Source organism: Coenobita brevimanus, chromosome 26 (assembly GCF_032717465.1).
Source record: "Coenobita brevimanus isolate Jiangsu-jjx chromosome 26, ASM3271746v2, whole genome shotgun sequence".
Taxonomy (NCBI): Eukaryota; Metazoa; Arthropoda; class Malacostraca; order Decapoda; family Coenobitidae; genus Coenobita; species Coenobita brevimanus.
This window is the reverse complement of record NC_136979.1, coordinates 43,235,762-43,251,071: the sequence shown is the minus strand read 5'-3', so window position 1 is coordinate 43,251,071 and position 15,310 is coordinate 43,235,762.

Below are 15,310 nucleotides of genomic sequence, written 5' to 3'. Positions count from 1 at the left end.
GTCCATTAGGCCAACTGTCTTCCGTCCATTTACACTGTTTACATCAGTCATTCTCTCTCTCTCTCTCTCTCTCTCTCTCTCTCTCTCTCTCTCTCTCTCTCTCTCTCTCTCTCCTTTAATTTGATTTCATTCAATTCTCTTTCGACCCCGTTTTTTCTTCATTTTTTTTTTAACCTCCCCTCTATCTTTTCGTCTCCCCCTTCTCACTCACTCTCTCTCTCTCTCTCTCTCTCTCTCTCTCATTACATTCCAACACCTTTGCCTGCCCTCTCCCTCACCAATATTAATGTCTTATGTAAATGTTGGTTGAGGTTCTGCCATTGTTGTAACACCTACCACTACTTCCAACATTACCAGCGTCTCATTAACTACCAAATTGCCACCACAACCATAATCTCAGTACTACCTCTACAACCACCACTACCATTCAGCACTGCTACCATCATTACCACCACTATCACGATCACCACCATTTCCTGTCATCACACTACTATCACCACAATTGCCACTGTTACCACCATTACCACCACTATCCTCACCACCATTACCAGTTAACAGTACTATCATGGCCATTGCTACTACCACAATCATAACTATCACAAGTACTACCAATCCCCACGACCACTACCACCACCGTTACCACCTTCCATATCACCACTGCTATTACTACGAACTACTACCACCACCATTATTGCATCTATTACCAACATTCCCATCACTACCAACATCTTTCCACCCACTCTGCTTCTTCTCGCTTTACTGATCCGCGCTCACACTCACCCACTCTGACTCTTTCCTCTTTACTCACCAGCTTTCACACTCGCCCACTCTACCTCTTCTCCTTTTACTTACGGTTCTTACTCTAACCCGCTCTACCTCTTCTCCCTTTACTCGCTCACTTTCACTTATCTCTCGTTACTCGCTCACTTTCACACACATTCACTCTCCCACTCTGCCTCTTCTCCCTTTGCAGTCACTCACTCACTCACTCCTTTTCCCGTGTTCCACAAGACTATCCCTTACAATTCAACACTACACAGCTTAGTCCTTCATCATCTCTTGAGGTATCTCTCCCTGGGGACCGATCGTGGAAAAATTATATTACTTTCATTGCAAAATCCGCTTCTCAGGTATTGGGTGCGCTAAACAGACCCCGTAATTTCTTCACCCCTGTGTAGCTGGTGATTTTTTTTTTTTACAGAGGTCTTGTTCGTCCCTGTGTGGAGTATTGTTCTCAAGTCCGTTGGGGGAGGGACTCATCACTAACAGCTCTTCTTAACAGGGTGGAGTCAGTCCCCCTCCCTCCCTCTCTATTTCTCTCTCTCTCTACCCCCAGTGTTGCATCTCTCCCCTCCAACTATCGGTATTTCAATGGTCACTTCTCTTCTGAACTGTCTGCTCCTCGAACAACGCATTTCTCTTCTTTTCTCTCCAGCTTCTTATGCAGGAGTTAAAACGAGACTCACTTCTTCATGCACGCAACAGGTCACCTCTGAATCTGTCTTCCTCAGTCTGCATTTCCTTCTGCCCATGACCTCCAGTCTTTTAAATGCAGTGTGTCGTGCCATGTAGAAATGAATGATATTTTGTTTGGGTTTATCTTTTGTTCAGTTTTTCGTAAGAGTTGTTTCCTTTGCAGTCTGTCATGTCTTTTGTGCTGTTTCTTTTTCTTTTTTTTTTCATGCAAAGACTACCACCATCACCTCCACTACCACCATCAGCCTGACCACCATCACCAGCACTACTGCCACGCACCACCACCACCTCCACCACCATCAGCACCACCACCACCATCCGCACTACCACCATCAGCACCACCACCACCATCGCCACAATATTCCCACCACAATCGCAGGCTGCCCAGATTTCATAGCCACTCTTGCTGACTCTGCTCCTTCCACAACTACCACAGCTACCATGACTACTACCACCTACCACAGCCACCATGACTGCCACCACCTACCACAGATACCATGAATATTATCACCTACCACAACTACCATTACTGCTACCACCTTCCACAGCTACCATTATTACTACCAGCTACCATGACTACTACCACCTACCACAAATACCAGTACTTCTACCACCTACCACAGCTACCATGACTACTACCAGCTACCACAATACAAGTACTACTACCACTTACCATAGCTACCATTACTACTACCACTTACCACAACTACCATTACAACTGCCACCTACCACAGCTACCATCGCTGTCACAACTACCTCCATTACCACAACTACCTCCCACTACCATAAATACCACCACATATCACGACTACCACAGATACCACTCATCACAACTTCCACCTCAGTCACAACTACTGGTATTACCACATCTACCGCAACAACCACTCTGCCTGATACACCACCACTACCACAGCCGCCATTACCACTACAAACTACTCCAGTACGGTACCAAACCTTCTTCCACTACTACCATCGCCACTACTACCACCACGACTGTCAGCATAATCACCATCAGTCACCGCTGCCACCACACCACCACCACCACCACCACCACCACCACATATCCATCGCCAACACCTACCACAACTACCAACATTTCCGCCACGAGCACCAGTATTCCCACGGCCGGCCAGGTTCTTCTACCACAATTGCCACTTTTGCAGCCACAACAACCACCATTCTCAACAAGTACCCGCCATTCTGTGTCCCCAGTAACTATAAACATCTCCACCAGCGACCAGCATTACTTTTCTAACCACTATTTATTCTTCAGTAATAAACATTCCTATCTCGAGTGCTTTTTCAGTGTTTATACCACAATTATAAACATTATCGTAAGTTATCAGCATTCATTAACCCCTCCAAATCGGTGACTTTTTTTTTTTTTTGTTCATGCTGTATTGAAGTGATTTATTGTTAGCATTTTCATCATCATCATCATCATCATCATCATCATCATCATCGTCGTCGTCGTCGTCGTCTTCATTAACCTCTTCACACTGAGAGATCTTCCTTGTTGTTGTTTTTGTTGTTGTTGTTGTAGCCCCAGGTTCATCTGAAACTTGAACCCTGTGGACTGCAGGCTTAGGTTACTCTTCTCATACAGCTCACCTTCCTCCTGTCAGGGGATAGGGAAGTAGCTGAGGGACTTACTATACTCCTTTTATACTAACTTGGCCTAAAGCTGCCACATCTCCATCTTGAGTGATGAGTTCTTACCGTAAATTAACACTATGATCCTAATCATGAAGAAGTGCTGTAGAAGGGATGTAGAGCCTTAACATTGCCTTTTCCTGCCACTGGGCTACGTGAAATAAGCTGCAAGAGGACGAAAATGTGGGCCAGGTTAGAGTAAAAGGAGTATAGGCACTTGGTCCGTCAGGTGTATCGGTGCCACCACGTGAAGGCGGCCCATTCCACCACAGAGTTATTGCCCTTGGGTTGTATAGAAGCGGGTGGTGGGGGCCTGACTGAGATGAAATAGGCGTCGTCGGGGTGAAGGAGTTAAGGGAGACTTGTTCCTCATTAGATTCGTAACAACAGCATCTGTGTGTGTGTGTGTGTGTGTGTGTGTGTGTGTGTGTGTGTGTGTGTGTGTGTGTGTGTGTGTGTGTGTGTGTGTGATTCATTCTTTGATTTTTTAAATTAACTTCTTGGGGAAACTTGTCGCTTTGAAATGGGTTTAGAAATAATCTTCATTCAGTTCACCCGCAGTGAAATTTCGCCAAAGGTATATAAATTAATCATATGACAAGAATATAGCCAAATGTTGACGTCCACGGGCTGAGGGGATCCTTAAGATTTACTCTCACTCTCTCTCTCTCTCTCTCTCTCTCTCTCTGTCTGTCTCTCTCTCTCTCCTGAAATCACCACAGCTACCACCATCGCCTGACAGCCATCATTTGTTCACCCGTTAATTATCAAGACGTTTTCTTAATTACCAACATTCCTCTTCAAGCCGCCAACATTACCTGGACAACAACTACCTGCATCACTCAGCGTCGACCACTATTCCCTTCAGGAATTTGAGTTTAATATCAAGGGATCATTTTTCTAACATAATTATTTTTACCTGTTTACTAGGCTTTGTTTAATATACTGTATATGTTTTTTATTTACTAATGTTTCAGCGTTACCTACCGGTACCAAAATTCTACCCCATCTACCAATATATCAGTCCTATGAGTATTCCTACCATCATTTCCACCAACATTTCAGTCCTACTAACATTCCAGTCCCACCAACATTCCAGGTCTACTAGCGTTCCTGCCAACATTCCCCTAAATATTCCTACCAGCATTCAACTTCTACCAACATTCCAGTCCAACCAACATTCCAGTCTTACCAGCATTCCAGTCCCGCCAACATTCCAATCCTACTAACATTCCAGTCCCACCAATATTTCGGGTCTACTAGCGTTCCTGCTAATATTCCCTTAAACATTCCAACCAGCATTCCACTTCTGCCAGTATTCCAACCAGTGTTCCAGTTCTGCCAGTATTCTGCCAGCATCCCAGTCCTACTATCATTCCACTCCCATTCCTACCAACATTCCATTCATACCAGCATTCCAGCTCTACCATCCCTACTGGCACTGCTACCACAATTATGCCGGCTTGTGGTCTTACAGTACTGACGGGGACTCTCTCTCTCTCTCTCTCTCTCTCTCTCCTATAGATATAAGAAGACGGGACAACTCCATTTTGGATCCCTTGAGAGGTCCCGCATCGCTTCTACAATTGCCAAACGTCGCTAGAATAGCAAATACTTAACATTTATCTTCTTTACATTTCATGGGCATGCTTACCCTCTGAAATCTGTCCATATTAATTATGAAAACATATACATAGGCAATACTGTACGTTGTGACATTGTGTTGATATTATGGTCCATGGAAATGGAATGTGAAATTACAGTTATTTGTACTTTCACAAGTTTATGATGAGAAAGACGAAATCTTTAAAGAACATAAGAACACAAGAAGAGAGGATAACTGCAGTAAGCCAGTTGCCCCATGTCAGGCAGCTCCTACAAGAGTAACTAAACTACTAGAACACAACAAGGATAGCAAAGAAGGCTTTCCTTGTCTTCGATTTTTACAACATTATTCCCGCATGCAGAACATTATATACATACGTGCTGGTAAAGTCGGGGTAGAGGAAAATTATTAAAAAAGTAAAAAACTAAGTCATTACAGGGATCTGGCAGCTCCATTCCACTGCGATGGGCGCTTACTGGCAGACATGCTAAATCGTCTGCTGCCTAGCTTGGGAACCTAACTCTGTCCTGGGTCCGAAACAGTAACTTAACCATTGTGAATATTATATATGTATATATGGGTGAACTTAATAGGTTTGATGAGACCATACTTAACTCGTCACCAAAATACTTGTTAATATTAATATCGCATATCAATGAATACTTACGACACTCCCTGTAATGCTCATGCACGAGTCTCCTTGCGCAATGCTAAAGGCTTTAACAAAATATTAAATTTCCGATAATACGTGAACTGCCACTGCGAAAAATAGTGCCAATAATGAGTAATAGGTCCTAATATATACTAGTGAGCATATGTGGTGTTCAGTAAACCAAATAAAAGAAATTCAATGCGACGATGAGAAGGACTCCTATGATTAACGAGTGTGCGATAGAGGTGTGTAGGACTACTGGGCCTTGAGAGCAGGCTGTGAAGCATATGCCTAGAGTCGGACACATTAAAAAAAAAAATAAGATTAAAGAAATTAAGATAATTCCTAAAGGTTGTGGTTTTTCTCAATAATATTTCGGAAGTTTCAGTGATATACGCCATTACTGTCGTTCTCAGTTTGACCACGGTCCACCTAGTTACCATGTTTGCAATAGTTGTGGGTGTAAAATCCATGACTGGTGCAAATATGGTAACTACAGTAGGTGAACAGCAGCGAGAGAAACACCATGGCGTTATATTCATCAGCTAATCAGAAACCAGCAGCATTGTTGTGTCCCTTACTATCAGTAGTCTCTCTCTCTCTCTCTCTCTCTCTCTCTCTCTCTCTCTATGTAACCGTAAAACTTAATGCCTGTAGAAGATTTAGAGCCGTCTTCTCTCGTATCCGTATCATAAAAACACACTAAGAATTCTATACAAAACTATACTCCTCACACTTTAAGAAGGCTTAATATTGCCATCTCTCGAACCTGACTGTAGAGCCGTAACAAGAGATTAACACAAAGACACTGCGCTAGTCACGAAGAAGTGCTATGGAAAGGGTGTAGAACCGCACTGTTGGTCTGTATTAGGCAACGGGAAATAGGCAAAAAAAAAAGAGGCAAAATTCTCCACCAATTTGCTGTGAAAGGACTATAGGTGTATGGGAATTAGTAGGGGATAATTAAGTACATCATGAACCACAGCAGTATATTGGTGGGGGGGGGGTCCTGCACACCTGTGAACCTCCTACCTCACCTGATGTATGGAGAGAGAGAGAGAGAGAGGAACAAATACGAAATAGAAAGAGAAAGTGTGGAAGATAGAGATAGAAGGAGGGAAAGAAGAGGAGAGAGAGTGGAGGGAAAGAGGGAAGGGGTTAGAGGAAAAAATGGCTGAGGGTACAGAGAGGGAAGAAGAGAAAATGCCTGGCGTCCCTCTCCCCTCACTGGCCTGAGGGGAAAACACGTCCCTACCCTCGGGCAGGGGTAGGGGGGAGGGGAATCAAGGGAAGGGAGATGACAAAGTGAGTGGAGGAAAGGGGAGATGAAGAGAAACGGGGAGGGAAAGAGGGGAAAGATCAGGAACTAGGGGAGGAGAGAGGAAAGGGGAGAAAGGAGGGGACGGGGAAGGGGAGAGAAATAAGTGAAGAGGGAAAGAATGAGGGAGACAGGAATGGTGAGGAAATAGGAGAGGTGAGGCGAGAGGGGAGAGATGAGGGGGAAGGGAAGAGGGAGGGGAGAGAAGGGAAAGGGGAAATAAAGAGAAGAGATGATGGGAAGAGGGAAGAGGGAGATGAGGGAAAGGAGGTGAGGGGAAGAGGAAAGATGAGTGAAATGGGAGGAGAAAGAGAGATGTGAGGAGGAGAGAGAGAGGGGGGGTAGGGGGAGACCTAAAATGGCTAATGGCAGATAGAGGGGAGTATGGGAAAAGAGCATTGCGTCCTCCCCTTTCCAGCCCGAGGGGAAAACACACTCCCCCTTGACTCTGGGGGGAGGGGAGGGGGGAGAGAGTTGTGGGGAGCGGGAGGAATACTTGTAGGTGAGATTGGGGGAGATGAAAGGAGGGGTGGAGGGAGGGAAGAGAGGTGAGGAGAGGGATGATAGGATGAGGGGAAATGAGGAGGGAGAAGTAAGAGGAATATGAAGTTGCTTTATGAGGAGAAGGGCAGTGACGTGAGAGAGAGAGAGAGAGAGAGAGAGAGAGAGAGAGAGAGAGAGAGAGAGAGAGAGAGAGTGAAATGAGGTGAGGTGGGGTAAAGCGAAGGGGAGAGAGGGAAGAGGAATAGAGACGAGAAGGAGGCGTGAGAGAGAGAGAGAGAGAGAGAGAGAGAGAGAGAGAGAGAGAGAGAGAGAGAGAGAGGAAGGGAGAGAGAGACCAATTAGTATCATTATACCATACCTCATTGTGATATCCCTAGCGTATCACAATAGGGACGGTGGGTATTGGTGCCAGTATAGTGACGAAGGGGATCTATTGTCAACACGTTATTGTTGGTGTATTTTTGGATCTTTGGCGCGGGCTGTGGTCCTCCCAAACACTTTTTCCATAGCGATTTATTTTGAGATACACACTACTGTTTTGTACTTTGTTTGTATCTCTGGGTGAACACTAACCTCAGATGTAAAGAAAATTGTCTGGTGGTAAAAGGAATAAGAGAATTAAGACTCCTGAGCTGCTAAGATGGAAGGAAGAAAGGAAGGGAAGGGAAGGGAAGGAATGGAAGGCAGAAAGAAGAAAGAAAGGAAAGGAAAAAGAGAAAGGATGGCATGAAGAATGAATGAGGGAAAGATGGATGGAATGGAGAGAGAGAGAAAGGATGGATTGAAGAATGAAACAAGTATGGATATAAGGAAGGAGAGGTGGATGGTAGGAGGTATGCTTGAAGGAAATAAGAAGTTGAAAGGAAAAAGGAAAGAGGTAGGATGGAAGAAATGGAGAAGGGATAGACTATGTGATGGATGGAGGGAAGAGGATGATGGAAGCATAGAAGGAAGGAAGAAGAAAGGAGATGGTATGGAAGTAAGGAAGCAAGAAGGAAAGATGGAAATGAGAGAGAAGCGAGATAGGAAGGAAGAAAGAATGGAGTGAATGAAAGAATGAATGAAGGAAGGATGGAAGACCATGAGAATATAGATGGGAAGGAAGGAAAAACGGAAGAAAAAGGGAAGGAAAGAGAGAAAGAAGGAAGGAAATAAAGAAAGAGGGAAGGAAGGATGTAAAGATAGAAGTAAAAAAGAAAAGTGGAATTAAGAATAGGGAAGAAGGAGAGAGACTGAAGATGGCAAGACAGAAGGCAGGGCAAAAGAAAAGCGTAGAAGAAAGAAAAGAAAGAAAAAATAAGGTCAGAGAAAAAGAAAAATGCCTTAGGGAAATAAAAGTGGAGAGAGAGAGAGAGAGAGAGAGAGAGAGAGAGAGAGAGAGAGAGAGAGAGAGAGGCAGTGAAAGAAAATTGCAGAGGGTATAAAAGATGCAGATTGTAATAAAAGAAACCATAGAAGGTGGAATATCTGGGAAAACAAAATTGAAGGAAGGAAGGAAGGAAAGAAAGAAGGAAAAGGAAATGAAGAATGGATGAAGAACAAGATTAAAAGAAAAAAAGCATTGATCGATAAAAATGTAACATAAACAAAATAGGATGGCAGGACAGGAGGAAAGAAGAAGGAAGGAAGGAAGGAAAGAAGGAGGAAGGAAGGACAGAAAGAAAGAAAAGGGATTGAATGAGGAAGGAAGGTAGGAGGGCAATACAGATCAAGAACAAATAAGGAAAGGAAGGAAGAAAGGAGGAAGGAAGGAAGAAGGAAACAAGGCAGGCAGGAAGGAAGGAAGGAGAGAGAGCCCCAAGCAATATTGACAAGGAAACTTTCTTATGAAATTCAATTACCTCACTTAAGGACTCCGCTTCTCGCTTTTTCTGACTTTGTTTTTATTCGCTTTATTTTTTACTCTCTCTCTCTCTTTTTTCCACCCCCACCCTCCAGTTGGCCGTGTGGGGTAGGAGAGAGAGAGAGAGAGAGAGAGAGAGAGAGAAGTATACTTGTATGAGCTAAAGTTAAGCCATGTGTGTGTGTGTGTGTGTGTGTGTGTGTGTACAATTGAAAAATAATTTGCTGTGGAATAAGCTGTAACCGTGATAACCTGCCTTTTAAATCTAAGACAAGGATAGCAAAAGAATAGTAAGCAAGAACACTCTCCCCACCCACCAGTCCCTCCAATAGAAGCCGGCAGGAAAAAGTGAGAAGGACCACCATGCAGTGTAAAGGAAATTGCGTGTAACTGTCTGCTTGGAAGTTTAATTCTGTGTGCGTGTGTGTACGTGTGCGCTCGTGTGTGTATTTTGATGCCTAAAAGTTACGTATGTGCGTAGTTGGATGTCTCAAAGTTAGGGATATGTGTGTGTGTGTGTGTGTGTGTGTGTGTGTGTGTGTGTGTGTGTGTGTGTGTGTGTGTGTGTGTGAGCAAGTTTTTGAAAGAAAGTTAAGGAGTGTATGTAGTTGGCTGTTTTAAGAGTTGAGTGGTGATGCTTGCGTGTGTGTGTGTGTGTGTGTGTGTGTGTGTGTGTGTGTGTGTGTGTGTGTGTGTTAATTTACATCAAATCACAGGTGCCATTAATTACGACCTGCCCTAATGACCGACCCTTAGCAGTAATTGGACGTATGACATTGTAGTTCCGCAACGCAACCCAATTACACACCTTAATTAATAGGTTACCTGTTAATTAATAAGTTACCTTGAAGTGAAAGGAGTCAGCGAAATTTAAGGAACTGTTATTAAAGAGGTAAATTGAGTCTCAGGTAACGCCATAATTTCAGCAGGTAAATTGAGTCAGGTAATCCCATTTTAAAAACAGGTAATTTTGAACCCAGGTAAATTCATTAAAACAGGTAAATTAATCCCAGGTAAATCCATTATTAAAAGAGGTAAGTTTAAAATCAGGTAACTCCAGTAATAAAACAGGTGAATTTTTATCTCAGGTAACCTCCATTACTTCGTCTTCATTTATCGCACCTGCCACCAATTTGCCTTTTTATTCGTCCTTGCTACATAAACACGACTTTTTTTTGAGCTTACGAATAACCTGTTGTAACGAAAGGATTAAAAACAGTTTCGTCATCCCGTCACAACAAGAGGCTCTTTCTGAAGTAAACATATCCGCGTGAAGGAAACAGCATTATATTTTCTGTGGGGAGTCTGTTATTTGGTCATTAGTTATTGTTTTTATCCACCCTGAGGAAGAGATGCAGGACGGAGGGGTTGACTGAGAGGGAAGGAGGCCTGGGCTGAGATAGGTGGATACGGTAGACTGATGGATAAGATAGATTGAGACATAGAAAGATAGAGACAGAAAGATAGATTAATAGATACAGACAGATAAGTACAGACAGACAGGCATATAGATAGATAGATAGACTGATTGATAGATAGATAGACATACAGACAGACAGGTAGATTGGTAAATAGGTTGGTAGGTGAAGGATTTAAACCATAGCGTGGAACCTTTCACTCCCAAATAACACATACCGATATTACCACGTATGTTGTGTGTCCAGACCATGCCAGATTAAAAAAAAAAACAAATATGCAGGGGCATGTGCGTAAATAAAATAAATGGCTTAAAGAACGAGGTGACAGGGAGCTTTTTCAATCCATTAATACTTGGGCTCCTTCATAACACAGTTTAGTTGTGGTGGTTTCCTTTGATCCCTCCTGTCTATGTCTGTATTTCTCTGTCTTCTATCTGTGTCTGTGTCTGTCTCTGTATATCTGTATCTGGCTGTTTTTATCTCTATAAGTGCAGTATCCGTCTATCGCTATCGGTTTATCTATCTGTCTATCTACCTACCTATCTCTATATATCTGATTGTTTCTCTCTCTCTCTCTCTCTCTCTCTCAGGGCTCCACTCCGCCCTCTGAGTCCACCCCATCCGCTTATTATTACCACATAATCCTCCTCCACCTCACTAATACGAAAACACTGACCCAATTGGTGGACTGCGATTCGTGAGGAGGCAAGATCGAATCCCGGCCGTGGCAAGGAACGTTCTGGTGATTTTTAGTTGTCACCCCTTCAGTACAATGACATCTTTTAAAATTTTTTCTTACTACCACCAGACGATTTCATTTTTTCTCTCTCTCTCTCTCTCTCTCTCTCTCTCTCTCTCTCTCTCTCTCTCTCTCTCTCTCTCTCTCTCTCATCAGTTTATACATTTCTAGATTCTTTAACTCCCTTACTATTATTTATTTTTCCCTTTGTGTCCTGTATTATGTATTTTGTATTTTATTTTATAGTATTTGTGTAGTATGTCCTTACAGCTGCCACTCACTTCACTCAGCTTTGAATAGTACTGTAATAGAGGGGGTTAATTAGGCTGTATTTAACTCCTGCGGTAATTATCCAGAGCTAATTACACCGTTAAAAGATAGTGAAGGTGTAATATTAATGGCGTCGTAGGAGGGGTTCATTTAATTATTCCTTTATATTATACCCCTTTCTGTAATTACCTCCCGGCTAATTACGCTTTCTTCCATTTCCTTTCCCATTCCTTAATCACCGCAACTACCACCTCTACTACCACAACTACCACCACGACATGCAATACCACAATTATCATCTTCCAACAATTACACCATCTGTACCACAACAACTATCACCACCACCACCACCAGCGTCTATATTACAGTGTATTACTATCACCACTAGTATTCAAAACAGTCGTCATCACAATAGACATCATCATTACCACAGCTATCACCATCACAGCAACCACCATCATAGCCAAAGCCACCTCTATCACCACAGTCACTACCACCACAGCTAAAGTCATTTCCAACTGCCATCATTATCATCATCCCTACCACTGTCATCACAACCACTGCCAACCACCATCACCACATCCACAACCACCATCACCATATCCATCATCACCACAACCACCACATCTGCCACAACTACCACAAGTATCACCATCATCACAGACACCACTGCCACCACAACTACCACCACTGTACGAAAACTACAGCTTCCACTACCTCCACGACAAATGCCACTGTCATTTTAATCGCTAGCATCACTACAACCACCACCATCACCACCACCACCACCACCACCACCACCACCACAGCGGCAGGGTATAATTGTAATGAAACACCGAATTCGTTCACGCTTTTATTAGTCAAACATCATAATAACCTTAATTGTTGTAAGAGAGAGAGAGAGAGAGAGAGAGAGAGACGTAGATTGATTGATTAAAAAGATGCATTTAAAGACAGAAATTGATCGGTCGATAGATAAATAAAGAGAGAGAGAGAGAGAGGCAGAGACAGGTAGCTTGACATGTTTAGGAAGACAGCAAAAAAGATAGATAAATACAGATAGGTAGATAGACAGGTAGATAGACATAGATAGACAGTTGATTATGCTGGAAACCTTGCCACATAAATAATGAATCTATTTACATTTCCTTAATAAGTATAATATCAGTAATAAAAATCCCCATAGGTTTGTAAATACCACACACATACACACATGCATACATACACACAGAATACATACATACACACATACATCGACGGCCTTATATGCTATCCAAGACCTATATGTATATTTATAAAACAGGTGAGAGTGGCTATATACACAGGTGACACACTGAAATATAGGAGTAAACATTCATATACACGGAGAAATGTTTATGTAGCTAAGTTTGTGCATTGGTGTGGGAGCTGGAGGCTAAAAATTAGGTGGGAATTGATTGGGGTGAAGGGGAGGGAGAGAGAGAGAGAGAGAGAGAGAGAGAGAGATGTAGCGGTTATGTGAATTATTAATGTTAGCCTTCAGGAGGAGAGAGAGAGAGAATCAAAACCACGTTTACCGTCAGGCACACAGAAAACACAGAAACACAAAATAAAGACTTAAAAGCAAGACATTAAAAAACCATAACAGAGACAAACAATATGACAAAGTGATAAAGAAGACAAGCAAGACAGATTAAAAAAAAAAGAGAGAGAGACAAAGAGACAGACAGAGACCCAGACAAAATGATAATAGATACAGATTTTCGAAGAGCAATATAAAGCAGCGATATCCATGACTACATTGAAGCGAGGGGGTTTAGTGAGACGAGATGCCATTATTCTCAATTACACAGGCCAGGACAATGAATGCTCCTTTTTCCATTTTTTTTTTTTTTTTGGTGTATTGTCATTTAGCATTTTCAACCCCGGGGCCTCATTAAAAGTAACGCTAATGGCAGGTCACAATGGCGCCGGTTTGCGGACAAAGCGTTACTGGGAGCCGTAGGGGGCCAATTGATGCAGCGTGGGATGGGGGGAATCACTGGCGTCATGGTAGGGTAGGATGTCATAGTCTCCCGTCAAAAGAGAAAACGAGAATTGTGGCGGAGTGTATTGTTTTGGTCTTTTTTAAAATCGATATATACTTTTCATTTCTTTTCTTGTTCCTTTTTATTTATTTATTTTTCCTGCTGTTTAACCCTCCTATAACTCAATACCTCTGGCGTGTAACAAAGCTGAATAAAATCGTCTGGCTCGGTAGCCCTAATGAAATACAACATACGTCCACGTGCTGAAGGGATTAATAAAAGATAATTAATGAGGGCAGTGTGTTCAGCCTTTCAGTTAATTTTCAACCATTCATCGCCTTTTATGACACTATTTTCCCTTCAACATCTGCGCCTTTTAACACTTCAATTTCAGTGGGCCCTGCTTCCCTTGCCATGACCTGGTTGAATCGCCCACCATCGTTGTCAGAACCAGATACGGGTCATGTTAGGCCGTGGGACAAGACTCTCTCCCATACTCTAACCCTCCCCTCCCATACCCAAACCCTAACTCTCCCCTCCCCTCCCATACCCTAACCCTGCCCTCCCATACTCAAACCCTGTCCTGCTCTGCCCTCCACTCCCCTCCCCTCCCCGAACATTAACTTTAACCCTAACCCTCCCCTTCCCTTCCCTCCAGTCCCCTGCCTAAAGTTACCTTCCCTTCTCTTGCCCTTCCTTACCCTATCTCTGTCCTCCCCTCACTCTCATACCTTAACCGTGCCCCCCTCACTTACCCTAACCCTGCCCCCTCTCCCTACTTTAACCCCTCCCCTTACCCTAACCCTGCCCTTCCCCACCTTACCCTGACCCTGCCCTTCCCTACCTTACCCTGACCCTGCCCTTCCCTACCTTACACTGACTCTGCCCTTCCCTACCTTACCCTAACCCTGCTCTTCCCTACCTTACCCTAACCCTGCCCTTCCCTACCTTACCCTGACCCTGCCCTTCCTCACCTTACCTTAACCCTGCCCTTCCCTACCTTACCCTGACCCTGCCCTTCCCTACCTTACCCTAGCCCTGCCCTACCTTACCCTAGCCCTGCCCTTCTGCCTTACCTAAACCCTTCCCTTCCCTACCTTACCTTAACCCTGCCCTACCATCCCTTACCCTGCCCTCCCCTGCCTTACCCATACCCTGCCCTTCCCCACCTTACCCTCCCCTGCCTTACCCATACCCTCTCACGCATCGTTTGCCGTCTGCTCAACCTATTGTTGTGGACTTTTGTAATATAGCAAAGTTAGTTTTTGTGGCCGGGAGTCAGTGAATTTTTCCCGTGTTTAGTGTGTGTGTGTGTGTGTGTGTGTGTGTGTGTGTGTGTGTGTGTGTGTGTATGACGTCATCGTAGCAAAAAGTGACGTCATCTTGTTCCCTGGGTTAAGTTGCATTATCTCTTTAGTTCCCGCCTTAAGCTGAATAAAATCGTCCTGAAGTAGCAATAATACACTAAAAAAGACGTTACTAGACTCAAGGGGTTCATTTCTTGGCCGTGACACTTTTTCCTAAGCGATTTATTTTGTTTATTTCACCTTGACTGTCCTGTTCGGTTACATGCATCCCTCCAACATCGCCATGCTCTGCAAAAGTAACGCCCGAAAGAACATTAACTAGCCATATCCAAAAATAAATCGCAAAGGAAGAGGTGCTAGGGAGCATCCTTACCAGACGAGAATACGGGTTTTAATCTTATGTATTTTGTAGCTTCTGTATCCTCTGTGTCTGTATTAATCTCTAGTTTCTGTAGTTTTTGAATCCTCTCCATAGCCTTTTTTTTTATTATTATTTTTGTAACTCCTATTTTATGTTT